Source organism: Salvelinus fontinalis, chromosome 8 (assembly GCF_029448725.1).
Source record: "Salvelinus fontinalis isolate EN_2023a chromosome 8, ASM2944872v1, whole genome shotgun sequence".
In the NCBI taxonomy this organism is placed as follows: domain Eukaryota; kingdom Metazoa; phylum Chordata; class Actinopteri; order Salmoniformes; family Salmonidae; genus Salvelinus; species Salvelinus fontinalis.
In genome coordinates this window covers 43,532,753-43,548,740 of record NC_074672.1, presented here as the reverse complement: position 1 = coordinate 43,548,740, position 15,988 = coordinate 43,532,753, and positions in this window count along the sequence as shown.

Sequence of the window (15,988 nt, the reverse complement as noted above, 5' to 3'; positions counted from 1 at the left end):
CACTTAACAGCAACCCGTCAATAAACAGATCCAACCAAATGAAGAGAAGTCTAGTGGTATTACTGTACGACACTGGTTGTGTAGTAGAAGAGCACATTTCACTCTACGTGTCTATATTCAATTTGTTTTTTTATCGAATTGTGTGTTGGTTTACTAAGCGGATCGTTTTTCTCTTCCTTTAGTAAGTATCTGTCTCTCCGTGGGGACTGTTAAGACTTACAGTCAGTCGCCTCTCCATTTTGGTTTCTTGTTCCGTAATCTGTATCATCAGCCAGGCACCAGAGCAACACAGCACAGCGCTCCCCGTTCCACGTTTCCAGCCTCTCCCTACAATATGTTGTGGATATATTTCCCCTGTGAGGTACAGATGCGAGATCTTAATTTGACCTGCTTCTCAGAGCAGGAAAATAATCTTGCAGCTAAAGGAACTGTGAATTATGGTGTGGATTATAGTTCATGGACATTTTTGGTGGGGTTGATACCTTTTTAGCTAGTACAAATCAAGTCTGGCATTTTAAAGTGGAAATTACAAACTTTAGAAGCCTTTTTAAATACACTACAAGTTTGCATGGCCTCCAGTGCAGGAGATTTCCTGTAACAACAGGGTGATCAAATTAAGATCCTACATCTGGATAGTGGTCTGGCTAACCCAGGGTTTCACTGCCATGCCATATGTTATAGGGCTAATCACAGCCTGCCTGCTGATTGGACCAGGATTGACTTCTGTAATTAGATCAGATTAGAGGGCGATGTGGGGGGAGAGGCCTGTTCTGTGCAGTTTGTCTGGACACAGGGCCTGGGTGGATGGGAGGATGGGAGAACACAGGGGAAAGTTTGGTGACTGGGATGTAGATCAGAGTGCCAATAATTACAGTACTTCATTACAGATGGGGTTCCATTATTTACAGTACTTCATTACAGATGGGGTTCCATTATTTACAGTACTTCATTACAGATGGGGTTCCATTATTTACAGTACTTCATTACAGATGGGGTTCCATTATTTACAGTACTTCATTACAAATGAGGTGCCATTAATTACAGTAGTTCATTACATATGGGGTGCCATTAATTACAGTACTTCATTACAGATGGGGGTCCATTATTTACAGTATTCATTACAGATGGGGTGCCATTAATTACAGTACTTCATTACAGATGGGGTGCCATTAATTACATTACTTCATTACAGATGGGGTGCCATTAATTATAGTACTTCCTGTTTCAAGCAAACAATCAGTCAAGAATTCTCCAAAGTTAAAGTATGGATCATCATGTCACAGAGGGAGACATACATACCTCTTGGTTTGAATAACATACCAGGGAGGGAGATATACATACCTCTTGGTTTGAATAACATACCAGGGAGGGAGACATACATACCTCTTGGTTTGAATAACATACCAGGGAGGGAGACATACATACCTCTTGGTTTGAATAACATACCAGGGAGGGAGATATACATACCTCTTGGTTTGAATAACATATCAGGGAGGGAGACATACATACCTCTTGGTTTGAATAACATACCAGGGAGGGAGACATACATACCTCTTGGTTTGAATAACATACCAGGGAGGGAGACATACATACCTCTTGGTTTGAATAACATATCAGGGAGGGAGATATACATACCTCTTGGTTTGAATAACATATCAGGAAGGGAGACATACATACCTCTTGGTTTGAATAACATACCAGGGAGGGAGATATACATACCTCTTGGTTTGAATAACATATCAGGGAGGGAGACATACATACCTCTTGGTTTGAATAACATATCAGGGAGGGAGATATACATACCTCTTGGTTTGAATAACATATCAGGGAGGGAGATATACATACCTCTTGGTTTGAATAACATATCAGGGAGGGAGACATACATACCTCTTGGTTTGAATAACACAGTTGGGGAGTGATGGATGAGCATGATTCAGTAAGACATTGGTAGAGAATGGTTTTATATTTTATTTTATTTTATGTTTCACCTTTATTTAACCGGGTAGGCCAGTTGAGAACGAGTTCTCATTTACAACTGCGACCTGGCCAAGATAAAGCAAAGCAGTGTGACACAGACAACAACACAGAGTTACACATGGAATAAACAAGCGTACAGTCAATAACACAATAGAAAAAAAAGACTATATACAGTGTTTGAAAATGGCTTGAGGAGGTAAGACAATAAATAGGCCATAGTAGCGAAGTAATTACAATTTCGCAAATTAACACTGGAGTGATAGATGTACAGATGATGATGTGCAAGTAGAAATACTGGTGTGCAAAAGAGCAAAAAATTAATCAAAAAACAATATGGGACTGAGGTAGGTAGATTGGATGGGCTATTTACAGATGGGCTGTGTACAGCTGCAGCGATTGGTTTGCTGCTCAGATAGCTGATGCTTAAAGTTAGTGGTGTAAAGTTTCAACATTTATTTGCCACTGGATACAACAGGTGTAAAACAGTACAGTGAAATCCTTACATTCAGAGCTCTTTCCCAACAATACACGGATACCACTATAGATAGTAATAGTAAGTAGAAAAATAGTTAAGAAGGAATAAAAATTAAAAAAGAACTACGATGAGTTAAAGAAACACGAGAATAATAATATATACAGGTCAGTACCAGTACCTTATTCAACATGCAGGGGTACTGGAGTGGTTGTATATACAGGTCAGTACCTTATTCAACATGCAGGGGTACTGGAGTGGTTGTATATACAGGTCAGTACCAGTACCTTATTCAATGTGCAGGGGTACTGGAGTGGTTGTATATACATGTCAGTACCTTATTCAATGTGCAGGGGTACTGGAGTGGTTGTATATACAGGTCAGTGCCAGTACCTTATTCAATGTGCAGGGGTACTGGAGTGGTTGTATATACAGGTCAGTACCTTATTCAATGTGCAGGGGTACTGTAGTGGTTGTATATACAGGTCAGTACCAGTACCTTATTCAACATGCAGGGGTACTGGAGTGGTTGTATATACAGGTCAGTGTTAGTACCTTATTCAATGTGCAGGGGTACTGGAGTGGTTGTATATACAGGTCAGTACCAGTACCTTATTCAATGTGCAGGGGTACTGGAGTGGTTGTATATACAGGTCAGTACCTTATTCAATGTGCAGGGGTACTGGAGTGGTTGTATATACAGGTCAGTACCAGTACCTTATTCAATGTGCAGGGGTACTGGAGTGGTTGTATATACAGGTCAGTGCCAGTACCTTATTCAATGTGCAGGGGTACTGGAGTGGTTGTATATACAGGTCAGTACCTTATTCAATGTGCAGGGGTACTGTAGTGGTTGTATATACAGGTCAGTACCAGTACCTTATTCAACATGCAGGGGTACTGGAGTGGTTGTATATACAGGTCAGTGTTAGTACCTTATTCAATGTGCAGGGGTACTGGAGTGGTTGTATATACAGGTCAGTACCAGTACCTTATTCAATGTGCAGGGGTACTGGAGTGGTTGTATATACAGGTCAGTACCTTATTCAATGTGCAGGGGTACTGGAGTGGTTGTATATACAGGTCAGTACCAGTACCTTATTCAATGTGCAGGGGTACTGGAGTGGTTGTATATACAGGCCAGTACCAGTACCTTATTCAACATGCAGGGGTACTGGAGTGGTTGTATATACAGGTCAGTACCTTATTCAATGTGCAGGGGTACTGGAGTGGTTGTATATACAGGTCAGTACCAGTACCTTATTCAACATGCAGGGGTACTGGAGTGGTTGTATATACAGGTCAGTACCTTATTCAATGTGCAGGGGTACTGGAGTGGTTGTATATACAGGTCAGTACCTTATTCAATGTGCAGGGGTACTGGAGTGGTTGTATATACAGGTCAGTGCCAGTACCTTATTCAATGTGCAGGGGTACTGTAGTGGTTGTATATACAGGTCAGTACCTTATTCAATGTGCAGGGGTACTGGAGTGGTTGTATATACAGGTCAGTGTCAGTACCTTATTCAATCCAAGGTGGCTTAGCAGTTCAGACGTCTTTTTCCGTATTGTTGTGTCGTGTCCTGTATATATATATATTTACACCATTTCTTCACATATCTTTTATTTATTTTATTATCCAAGAACTCAACTACAAAAGCTTTCCTGCAAAAGCTTTCCTGCAACCCGCTTCACCAATTACAAAAAGTATTATTTACCTCAATCTGAAAATCCATCGTGGAAGCTAGCTAGGGGCTAATTCAGAAGCTAGCCTGAAAGCTAACCAGAAGCTACTCCGATAGCTAGCCAGAAGCTAATCTGTAGCTGCCCCGAAATTAGCCGGTTTGCTGGCTAGCGTTGGTGTTTCAGCTGCCCACGTTTTGCGGTCATCAGCTATTCCTTTAGCTCGATAATCTACCGGCACTTTTGTGCAACGCGACTCGGACCGGAGCATTCCGGGACTTTTTTCTCTCAGTTTCCCCGGATTCCAACCGCAGGCTCTGGACACTTGCACCTTGATTTCGCAGCTAGCTAGCTGCATACCGTGTGACTATTGGCTTACGTCGACCCCGGAGCAAACTCAAATCATGCTGGAGCTAGCCAGCTGAGGAGTCCCATCACCATCCGGACCCGTTTCTTTTGTTGCTGCCGCAGATACGGAACCCCACCGGGCCTTCACGACTGACTGCCGCGACTGACTGCCGACGTTATCTGCCCGAGGGATTTATCCAACCGGCACCACCGTCCCGACGTTACCTGAACGCTCATCTGAGGCCCGCTAATCGTTAGCTGTCTTATCGGCTGCTACCTGAACAAAACCCCACTACACGGAACCTACCGACGGAAACGCACAAGGTATCTACAAACAGACCTCCATCCTATGCTGCTACCGATAGCCATATACCCGGCCAGCTGTCTGGATCGCCACGACCCCAACCAACCTCTACTCACTGGACCCTTATTGATCACTCGATTAAGCATGCCTCTCCTTAATGTAAATATGCCTTGTCCATTGCTGTTCTGGTTAGTGTTTATTGGCTTATTTCACTGTAGAGATTCTAGCCCTGCTCTCTATACCATATCCAACCTCTCAGTTCCACCACCCACATATGCGATGACATCACCTGGTTTCAATGATGTTTCTAGAGACAAGATCTCTCTCATCATCACTCAATACCTAGGTTTACCTCCACTGTATTCACATCCTACCATACCTTTGTCTGTACATTATTCCTTTAAACTATTTTATCGCCCCCAGAAACTTCCTTTTACTCTCTGCTCTAGTTGCTCTAGGCGACCAATTCTCATAGCTTTTAGCCGTACCATTATCCTACTCCTCCTCTGTTCCTCTGGTGATGTAGAGGTGAATCCAGGCCCTGCAGTACCTGGCTCCACTCCTATTCCCCAGGCGCTCTCTTTTGATGACTTCTGTAACCGTAATAGCCTTGGTTTCATGCATGTTAACATTAGAAGCCTCCTCCCTAAGTTTGTTTTGTTCACTGCTTTAGCACACTCTACCAACCCGGATGTTTTAGCCGTGTCTGAATCCTGGCTTAGAAAGACCACCAAAAATTCAGACATTTTTATCCCCAATTACAAGATTTTCAGACAAGATAGAACGGCCAAAGGGGGCGGTGTTGCAATCTACTGCAAAGACTGCCTGCAGAGTTCTGTTATACTATCCAGGTCTGTTCCCAAACAATTTGAACTTCTACTTTTAAAAATCCACCTCTCTAAAAACAAGTCTCTCACCGTTGCCGCCTGCTATAGACCACCCTCTGCCCCCAGCTGTGCTCTGGACACTATATGTGAACTGATTGCCCCCCATCTATCTTCAGAGCTCGTGCTGCTAGGCGACCTAAATTTGAACATGCTCAACACCCCAGCCACCCTACAATCTAAGCTTGATGCCCTCAATCTCACACAAATTATCAATGAACCTACCAGGTACCACCCCAATTCCGTAAACACGGGTACCCTCATAGATATCATCCTAACAAACTTGCCCTCCAAATACACCTCTGCTGTTTTCAACCAAGATCTCAGCGATCACTGCCTCATTGCCTGCATCCGTAATGGGTCAGCGGTCAAACGACCTCCACTCATCTCTGTCAAACGCTCCCTGAAACACTTCAGCGAGCAGGCCTTCCTAATCGACCTGGCCGGGGTATCCTGGAAGGATATTGATCTCATCCCGTCAGTAGAGGATGCCTGGTCATTTTTTTAAAATGCCTTCCTCACCATCTTGAATAAGCATGCCCCATTCAAGAAATTTAGAACCAGGAACAGATATAGCCCTTGGTTCTCTCCTGACCTGACTGCCCTTAACCAACAGGAAAACATCCTATGGCGTTCTGCATTAGCATCGAACAGCCCCCGTGATATGCAACTTTTCAGGGAAGCCAGAAACCAATATACACAGGCAGTTAGAACAGCCAAGGCTAGCTTTTTCAAGTAGAAATTTGCTTCCTGCAACACAAATTCAAAAAAGTTCTGGGACACCGTAAAGTCCATGGAGAATAAGAACACCTCCTCCCAGCTTCCAACCGCTCTGAAGATAGGAAACACTGTCACCACCGACAAATCCACTATAATTGAGAATTTCAATAAGCATTTTTCTACGGCTGGCCATGCTTTCCACCTGGCTACCCCTACCCCGGACAACAGCACTGCCCTCCCCTCTGCTACTCGCCCAAGCCTTCCCCATTTCTCTTTCTCCCAAATACAGTCAGCTGATGTTCTTAATGAGCTGCAAAATCTGGACCCTTACAAATCAGCCGGGCTAGATAATCTGGACCCTTTCTTTCTAAAACTATCTGCTGAAATTGTTGCCACCCCTATTACTAGCCTCTTCAACCTCTCTTTCGTGTCGTCTGAGATCCCCAAAGATTGGAAAGCAGCTGCGGTTATCCCCCTCTTCAAAGGGGGTTACACCCTTGACCCTAACTGCTACAGACCTATATCTATCCTACCCTGCCTTTCTAAGGTCTTCGAAAGCCAAGTCAACAAACAGATTACCGACCATTTCGAATCACACCACACCTTCTCCGCTATGCAATCTGGTTTCAGAGCTGGTCATGGGTGCACCTCAGCCACGCTCAAGGTCATAAACGATATCGTAACCGCCATCGATAGGAAACAATACTGTGCAGCCGTATTCATTGACCTGGCCAAGGCTTTTGACTCTGTCAATCACCACATCCTCATTGGCAGACTCGACAGCCTTGGTTTCTCTAATGATTGCCTCGCCTGGTTCACCAACTACTTCTCTGATAGAGTTCAGTGTGTCAAATCGGAGGGTCTGTTGTCCGGGCCTCTGGCAGTCTCTATGGGGGTGCCACAGGGTTCAATTCTTGGACCGACTCTCTTCTCTGTTTACATCAATGATGTCGCTCTTGCTGCTGGTGATTCTCTGATCCACCTCTACGCAGACGACACTATTCTGTATACTTCTGGCCCTTCTTTTGACACTGTGTTAACAACCCTCCAGGCGAGCTTCAATGCCATACAACTCTCCTTCCGTGGCCTCCAACTGCTCTTAAATACAAGTAAAACCAAATGCATGCTCTTCAACCGATCGCTGCCTGCTCCTGCCCGCCTGTCCAACATCACTACTTTGGACGGCTCTGACTTAGAATATGTGGACAACTACAAATACCTAGGTGTCTGGTTAGACTGTAAACTCTCCTTCCAGACCCACATCAAACATCTCCAATCCAAAGTCAAATCTAGAATTGGCTTCCTATTCCGCAACAAAGCATCGTTTACTCATGCTGCCAAACATACCCTTGTAAAACTGAACATCCTACCAATCCTCGACTTCGGTGATGTCATTTACAAAATAGCCTCCAAAACCCTACTCAATAAATTGGATGCAGTCTATCACAGTGCCATCCGTTTTGTCACCAAAGCCCCATATACTACCCACCACTGCGACCTGTACACTCTCGTTGGCTGGCCCTCGCTTCATGCTCGTTGCCAAACCCACTGGTTCCAGGTCATCTACAAGACCCTGCTAGGTAAAGTCCCCCCTTATCTCAGCTCGCTGGTCACCATAGCAGCACCCACCTGTAGCACGCGCTCCAGCAGGTATATCTCTCTAGTCACCCCCAAAACCAATTCTTCCTTTGGACGCCTCTCCTTCCAGTTCTCTGCTGCCAATGACTGGAACGAACTACAAAAATCTCTGAAACTGGAAACACCTATCTCCCTCACTAGCTTTAAGCACCAGCTGTCAGAGCAGCTCATAGATTACTGCACCTGTACATAACCCATCTACAATTTAGCCCAAACAACTACCTCTTTACCTACTGTATTTATTTATTAATTTATTTTGCTCCTTTGCACCCCATTATTTCTGTCTCTACTTTGCACTTTCTTCCACTGCAAACCAACCATTCCAGTGTTTTTTTAGTTTTTATTTTACTTGCTGTGTTGTACTCACTTCGCCTCCATGGCCTTTTTATATTTTTATTTATTTATACATATATCTGTTTGCCTTCACCTCCCTTATCTCACCTCACTTGCTCACATTGTATATAGACTTATTTTTTTTCACTGTATTATTGACTATATGTTTGTTTTACTCCATGTGTAACTATGTGTTGTTGTATGTGTCGAACTGCTTTGCTTTATCTTGGCCAGGTCGCAATTGTAAATGAGAACGTGTTCTCAATTTGCCTACCTGGTTAAATAAAGGTTAAATAAATAAATAAAATAAATAAAAATGTGCAGGGGTACTGGAGTGGTTGTATATACAGGTCAGTACCTTATTCAATGTGCAGGGGTACTGGAGTGGTTGTATATACAGGTCAGTACCAGTACCTTATTCAATGTGCAGGGGTACTGGAGTGGTTGTATATACAGGTCAGTACCAGTACCTTATTCAACATGCAGGGGTACTGGAGTGGTTGTATATACAGGTCAGTACCAGTACCTTATTCAATGTGCAGGGGTACTGGAGTGGTTGTATATACAGGTCAGTACCTTATTCAATGTGCAGGGGTACTGGAGTGGTTGTATATACAGGCCAGTACCAGTACCTTATTCAACATGCAGGGGTACTGGAGTGGTTGTATATACAGGTCAGTACCTTATTCAATGTGCAGGGGTACTGGAGTGGTTGTATATACAGGTCAGTGTTAGTACCTTATTCAATGTGCAGGGGTACTGGAGTGGTTGTATATACAGGTCAGTACCAGTACCTTATTCAATGTGCAGGGGTACTGGAGTGGTTGTATATACAGGTCAGTACCAGTACCTTATTCAACATGCAGGGGTACTGGAGTGGTTGTATATACAGGTCAGTACCTTATTCAATGTGCAGGGGTACTGGAGTGGTTGTATATACAGGTCAGTACCAGTACCTTATTCAATGTGCAGGGGTACTGGAGTGGTTGTATATACAGGTCAGTACCTTATTCAATGTGCAGGGGTACTGGAGTGGTTGTATATACAGGTCAGTACCAGTACCTTATTCAATGTGCAGGGGTACTGGAGTGGTTGTATATACAGCTCAGTACCAGTACCTTATTCAATGTGCAGGGGTACTGGAGTGGTTGTATATACAGGTCAGTACCTTATTCAATGTGCAGGGGTACTGGAGTGGTTGTATATACAGGTCAGTACCAGTACCTTATTCAATGTGCAGGGGTACTGGAGTGGTTGTATATACAGGTCAGTACCTTATTCAATGTGCAAGGGTACTGGAGTGGTTGAGGTGGGTTTATACATAAAAAGTGTCTGATAGTAGGATATACATGTAAACAGGACTGAAAAGTGTCTGATAGTAGGATATACATGTAAACAGGGCTGAAAATTGACTGGTAGCAGGAATATATAAATAATTATGGTCATATACTAATCAAATCAAATCAAAGGTTATTTGTCACATACACCAAATACAACAGGTGTAGACTTTACAGGTGTAGACCTTAATGGTGTAGACTTTACAGGTGTGGACCTTAATGGTAATATATACATGTAAACAGGACTAATAGTGAGCAGTAGCAGAATAAATAGATAAATACTAATGGTAATGGAAATCAATAATCAATGGACAGCAGCGTGATGGAGTAATACAGCTAATCAATAATCATTGTAGCAGCAGCGTAGATTATGTCTGAGTGTGTTGTGACCTGTGGATGGACATAGAGTCCGTGTGGATAGTCTGTGGGAGAGAGAGCAGTAGTCGTTAAGCCATTTAACAGTCTTATGGCCAGAGAATAGAAGCTGTTTAGGAGTCTGTTGGTCGGAGCCTTGATGCACCGGTACCGCCTGCCGGACGGGGAGGCATAGAGAACAGTCCCTGTCTCGGTCAGCCCATCAGGAAGTCCAGGATCCAGTTGCAGAGGGAGGTTTTCAGTCCCAGGGTCCTTAGCGACAAGCTTGATGCTCGCAACGCCAGGGTTCTGGGTTTGGTTCTTGGGGTCCCCCTTAAATAAACTGTATGCCTACATGACAATAAGTCACTTTGAATAAAAGCATATGCTAAATGGCAGATATTATTATTATTATGTTATACACTAGAGAAACGACTCCAACTAACTGCCTGCTCTTGCCTCTTGACATACTCAGCTATACAGCGATGTATAGTCGAATGTAGCTGTTTAAGTGGGTACAGCCCTCTGCTAGAGAATGCCACGTTATCCTATGATAAGGATCAGAACTAGTATAATTTCTAGTAAGACTTATTTGTTGGGATAAATGACTGTTTATTGGTGTTTACATTAAGTCAATGTATACTGTGTGTTAGGCCTGGGACAATATCAGTATTGGGGATATAATTTTTTGGGGGGGAGGGGGTAAAAATGGAAACATGAAGCAGACCAAACTCTCTGGTCTTTTAAAAACCTTCTGTATGTAACATATTGTGTTCTATAACCTGGGAAATAAAGACATGTGACTCTGGATGACATCATAATGAGGTTTGTTTCCGTCTGTTTTCCTAGAGATATTAAATCTGCTTTGTGTTTTCTTTCCTTGCCACGTTAACTATCGAGTGTGGCGGTACCGGTATGGTCCAGACCCGAGTGTGTATATATATATGTCATTCATAGCTCACCCATAAAATGTAACATTTGATAACACTGTTTGATGAAATCCATACAGTTCTAGTGAATGCTTTATGTACAGTAGATAGAGTTAGTGTGACTCATTAATGACATCCTTTAATAAGAATCTGTGACTGCTGTATTGCAGTAAACTTTCCTCCCTCCCATCTCATTAATGGAGTTTCTTTGCTTTCTCCCCTCCAGCTCATTGCTCACCCTCACTGTACTGCTCTGCCTGTTCATTGGCTCTGAACAGATACGGTTGTGTTAGTGCTCCGGGGCCCTGTCTCTTTGTCTCTGCCCCTCCCTCTCTACAGCATAATGTCACTGATAAGTGCTCCACTAATTACACACGTCCATTGTTGTAAACTTTAGCTGTTCCAACTGTGCGCAGAGGGGGGCCTGGTGAAAGGGGCCTAGTGGGGGGGGGGGGGGGGGTAGCTGTTTTCTTTAGACAGGAGGGCTTTCAGGAGCCTTAATAGGTTTACCTCTGTGTTACTGTTCAGTGTTGACTGTATTGACATTCAGAGGCTGGGGTGTCCCATCACCAGGGCGAGAGCAGGCGGAGTGTGGTGGAGGGGGGGGGTGAGGGTCACGGTGGAGGGGGGTGAGGGTCACGGTGGAGGGAGGTGAGAGTCAGGGTGGAGGGGGAGAAGATATGTGGCCATCCATGTCAATAGTCCCTTTACCCTGGGGGTTTCCCTCAAAAAACCAAGCCCTGCATCTAATTGGAAGTGATTTGAATTGTTGTTGTGTGTAATTAAAGGAGGGTGAGTTTTAAGTTTCAAGTTTTATTAGTCGTATGTACAGGATACACATGGTATGCACTGTCCAACAAAATGCTTACTTGCAGTTTCTTCTGGACAATTCAACAACAATAAAAAATAAAATACAAGAATACAAGAATACTAACAAAGTAAATGAATCAGTGGAATAGAATAAACATTTTCGCATACATTTTTTTGCACGAACGTTCTGAGCAAACAAAGTATTAAGTAATCAAATAAAAAAGTAGACCAAAAACCAGCAAGATGCATGCCCTCCTCAGAGCTACCATCTTATCATCAGGGGGGGGATTTTAATTCCTGTCTGCAATTATGAGATAACAACCGACCCATGTCATAAAACGCAGAAACAACGAGAACAAGAAACAAACTTTGTGTCTCAGTTTCAATGTAATAAACAACCCTTATCCTTTGAGTTTTTTTGTTTGTTCTTTATTCTGTTTCAGAGCTTTTTCTATCTCTCGAATCTCTGCCTCCATCTCAGGGGATGTCCAGAAAGATAGAGAGAGAGAGAGAGAGAGAGAGAGAGAGAGAGAGAGAGAGAGAGAGAGAAAGAAGGAGAGAGAGAGAGAGAGAGAGAGAGAGAGAGAGAGAGAGAGAGAGAGAGAGAGAGAGAGAATGGAAGAAGGAGAGAGAGAGAGAGAGAGAGAGAGAGAGAGAGAGAGAGAGAGAGAGAGAGAGAAAGAAAGAGAGAGAGAGAGAGAGAGAGAGAGAGAGAGAGAGAGAGAGAGAAAGAAAGAGAGAAAGAGAGAAAGAGAGAGAGAGAGAGAGAGAGAAAGAGAGAGAGAGAGAGAGAGAGAGAGAGAGAGAGAGAAAGAAAGAGAGAAAGAGAGAAAGAGAGAGAGAGAGAGAGAGAGAGAGAGAGAGAGAGAGAGAGAGAGAGAGAGAGAGAGAGAGAGAGAGAGAGAGAGAGAGAGAGGCCCACTCGATGCGGCTCAAACACAATCAGCCAGGCCACAGCTGCACAGCCATGGTTGCTAATTGCATCATTCAGTAAATGATAAAGTATAGAGTTGCCTTCTGCTGTGTTTCTGGGGAGACTGGGGCTTTTAGTGTTACTGTTAGTTTTATTAGTGAACAACAAGAGTCTACTTTGATGACTTCATGTTTAGTGCATACAAGATCTGAATTCAGCTATTTTGGAGTGTTTGTGCGTATTAGTGTTCCTAGTGGATGTAAGAGTTTTATTAGTATTATTTTATTATTGTTGAGATCCTCGAGCTGTTCTTGTCTATTAATGTTCTGTTTTATGTCATGTTTTATGTTTTGTGTGGACCCCGGGAAGAGTAGTAGCTGCATGAGTGCAACAGCTAATGGGGATCCTAATAAATACAATTAAATAAAATTGGTTAGTAATATTATATAGACTAAGTGGTTCTGCGAGTAGAATTGGTAATATTTGAAAGAGTTAAGAAGGGGGGGGAGAAAAACATCTCTTTGGGCTTGCATTTTTAATGGAGAGTGCCAATCAAAGAAGGAATGCCCTCATATGGAATTCATCTTTCATCTTTATGAATTATGAATTTAGCTCGGCGGTCGAAAAACTGCATTTACATAACCCCTTCTGACCAGCTCATGTTTTATGTGCTCTTTCTATTTGGCAATCAGTTTTATTATACTTGCCATGGTCATTTACATTCAGCTAAGAAAGCAGCAGTAGTGTGTCACCTCAGACTGAAACTCTAGTAACTCTCTCCCTTTGGAACGTGTTTATTAACCGCTTGTAAAAGCTATTTTCAGATACAAAAAAAAGGTGCTTTAAATTTCGAATTAGATTCTTGAGCTAGGTTGAAAAGAAGAGGCAAGCGGCAGCTTCACTAACCCCTCGCATGTCAACCTTTTCAAAAAGCATCTATATTCTCACACCAGGCTCATGACTGTGTTGTCTTGTTGCTATGCTACCTGAATGTCAGGCAGAATGTCAAAGCGATCTGGTGTTTGAATGCACAATTGATATGGCTTCTCAAATCGACTGGCTGGAGACAGCAGGAAGTGCTGTTGCTGATCAGTTTAGATGGTGGGATACTGGAGGCACACAGAGACATAAATGGATAGATAGATAGATAGATAGATAGATAGATAGATAGATAGATAGATAGATAGATAGATAGATAAATAGATAGATGGGTAGATGGATAGATGGATAGATGGATAGATGGATAGATGGATAGATGGATAGATGGATAGATGGATAGATGGATAGATGGATAGATAGATAGATAGATAGATAGATGGAGGGATAGAGGGATAGATAGGTTAGATACCACATCTCTTTAACATTTTATTTGTGCAATGACTTTCTAATAAAGATAATTACCGTTGTATATCGTTATTATTATTATTGTTAATATTAGTGTTATTAGTAGTATTATGGGGCTCCCGAGTGGCGCAGCAGTCTAAGGCACTGCATCTCAGTGCTAGAGGTGTCACTATAGGGAGTCCCATAGGGCGACGCACAATTGGCCCAGCGGCGTCCGGGTTAGGGTTTGGCCAAGGTAGGCCGTCATTGTAAATAAGAATTTGTTCTTACCTGATTTGCCAAGTTAATAAATAAAAGGTTCAATTAAAATTAAAAGTATTATTAGCCTGTTTAGTTTTTTTGTCGTGCACATATCAACAATCAGTCTTAACTTCATGTTAGACAAGCATTCAAACACTTAAAACATATCTACATCAGATCATATTTAATTTGGATGAATTGGAAAATTAACATAACCCGTAGTCATTACTTATTACGGTTTGCTGAAATTACTTGCAAAAACGATGGGGATTGAAAACCCCCAACCTTCATCTCCCTCCCCCATATTACCCTCTCCCCTTTACCCCCTAGCCGCGCTCCATCATTGGCCGTTTTTACCTTTAAAGAGCGGTGTAGATTAGAATTCAAGTATAGATAGGTGGGGAGGGTATGCAGGGTGTCAGAGATAGGTGGGGAGGGTATGCAGGGTGTCAGAGATAGGTGGGGAGGGGATGCAGGGTGTCAGAGATAGGTGGGGAGGGGATGCAGGGCGTCAGAGATAGGTGGGGAGGGGATGCAGGGTGTCAGAGATAGGTGGGGAGGGGATGCAGGCTGTCAGAGATAGGTGGGGAGGGGATGCAGGGTGTCAGAGATAGGTGGGGAGGGGATGCAGGGTGTCAGAGATAGGTGGGGAGGGGATGCAGCCTGTCAGGGATAGGTGGGGAGGGGATGCAGGGTGTCAGAGATAGGTGGGGAGGGGATGCAGGGTGTCAGAGATAGGTGGGGAGGGGATGCAGGGTGTCAGAGATAGGTGGGGAGGGGATGCAGGGTGTCAGGGATAGGTGGGGAGGGGATGCAGGGTGTCAGAGATAGGTGGGGAGGGGATGCAGGCTGTCAGAGATAGGTGGGGAGGGGATGCAGGGTGTCAGAGATAGGTGGGGAGGGGATGCAGGGTGTTAGAGATAGGTGGGGAGGGGATGCAGGCTGTCAGAGATAGGTGGGGAGGGGATGCAGGGTGTCAGAGATAGGTGGGGAGGGGATGCAGGCTGTCAGAGATAGGTGGGGAGGGGATGCAGGGTGTCAGAGATAGGTGGGGAGGGGATGCAGGCTGTCAGGGATGTGATGTGCTGTCACTGATGAAGCTCAGGACATCTGTACAACTGATGCTATCACTCTGATGTGGGGAGAAGACACAGATAAAGAGAGAGAGAGGAAGAACGAGGTATACAAAGGCTGGAGGGCAAGAAAGAAGTACTCAATCCTGTCAAATGGCCATTTATACCACAGTCAGGACTAAGTATAACAGTAGCTTAAAATAGTCATTTTGAGTCATTTTGGATCTGAGAGTCATCCCGTGGTTCGTGACCTCACACAGCGTCTGCAGAACCATCTCAGACTAATACGTTCCATTTCACTTTTGTTTTCTTGTCTCGGGCCAATCGAACATCGGTTGATATTGCTATAGCATGCTTGTCTGTGTTGCATTCAAGGATTTCAATCAAATGTTCTGCTCAAAATGATCCCTTCATGAATGTCGAGTTTGCATTTAGAGAGCAACATCTTTGTTAATGGGATTGTTAGTCGGTTGAGGAGCATGCTACACCCATTATAATCTCTCAGTGCTGTGATTAAGGTGATATCCAGGGCGAATCCATCAGAGAGCGACACACACACACACACACACACACACACACACACACACACACACACACACACACACACACACACACACACACACACACAC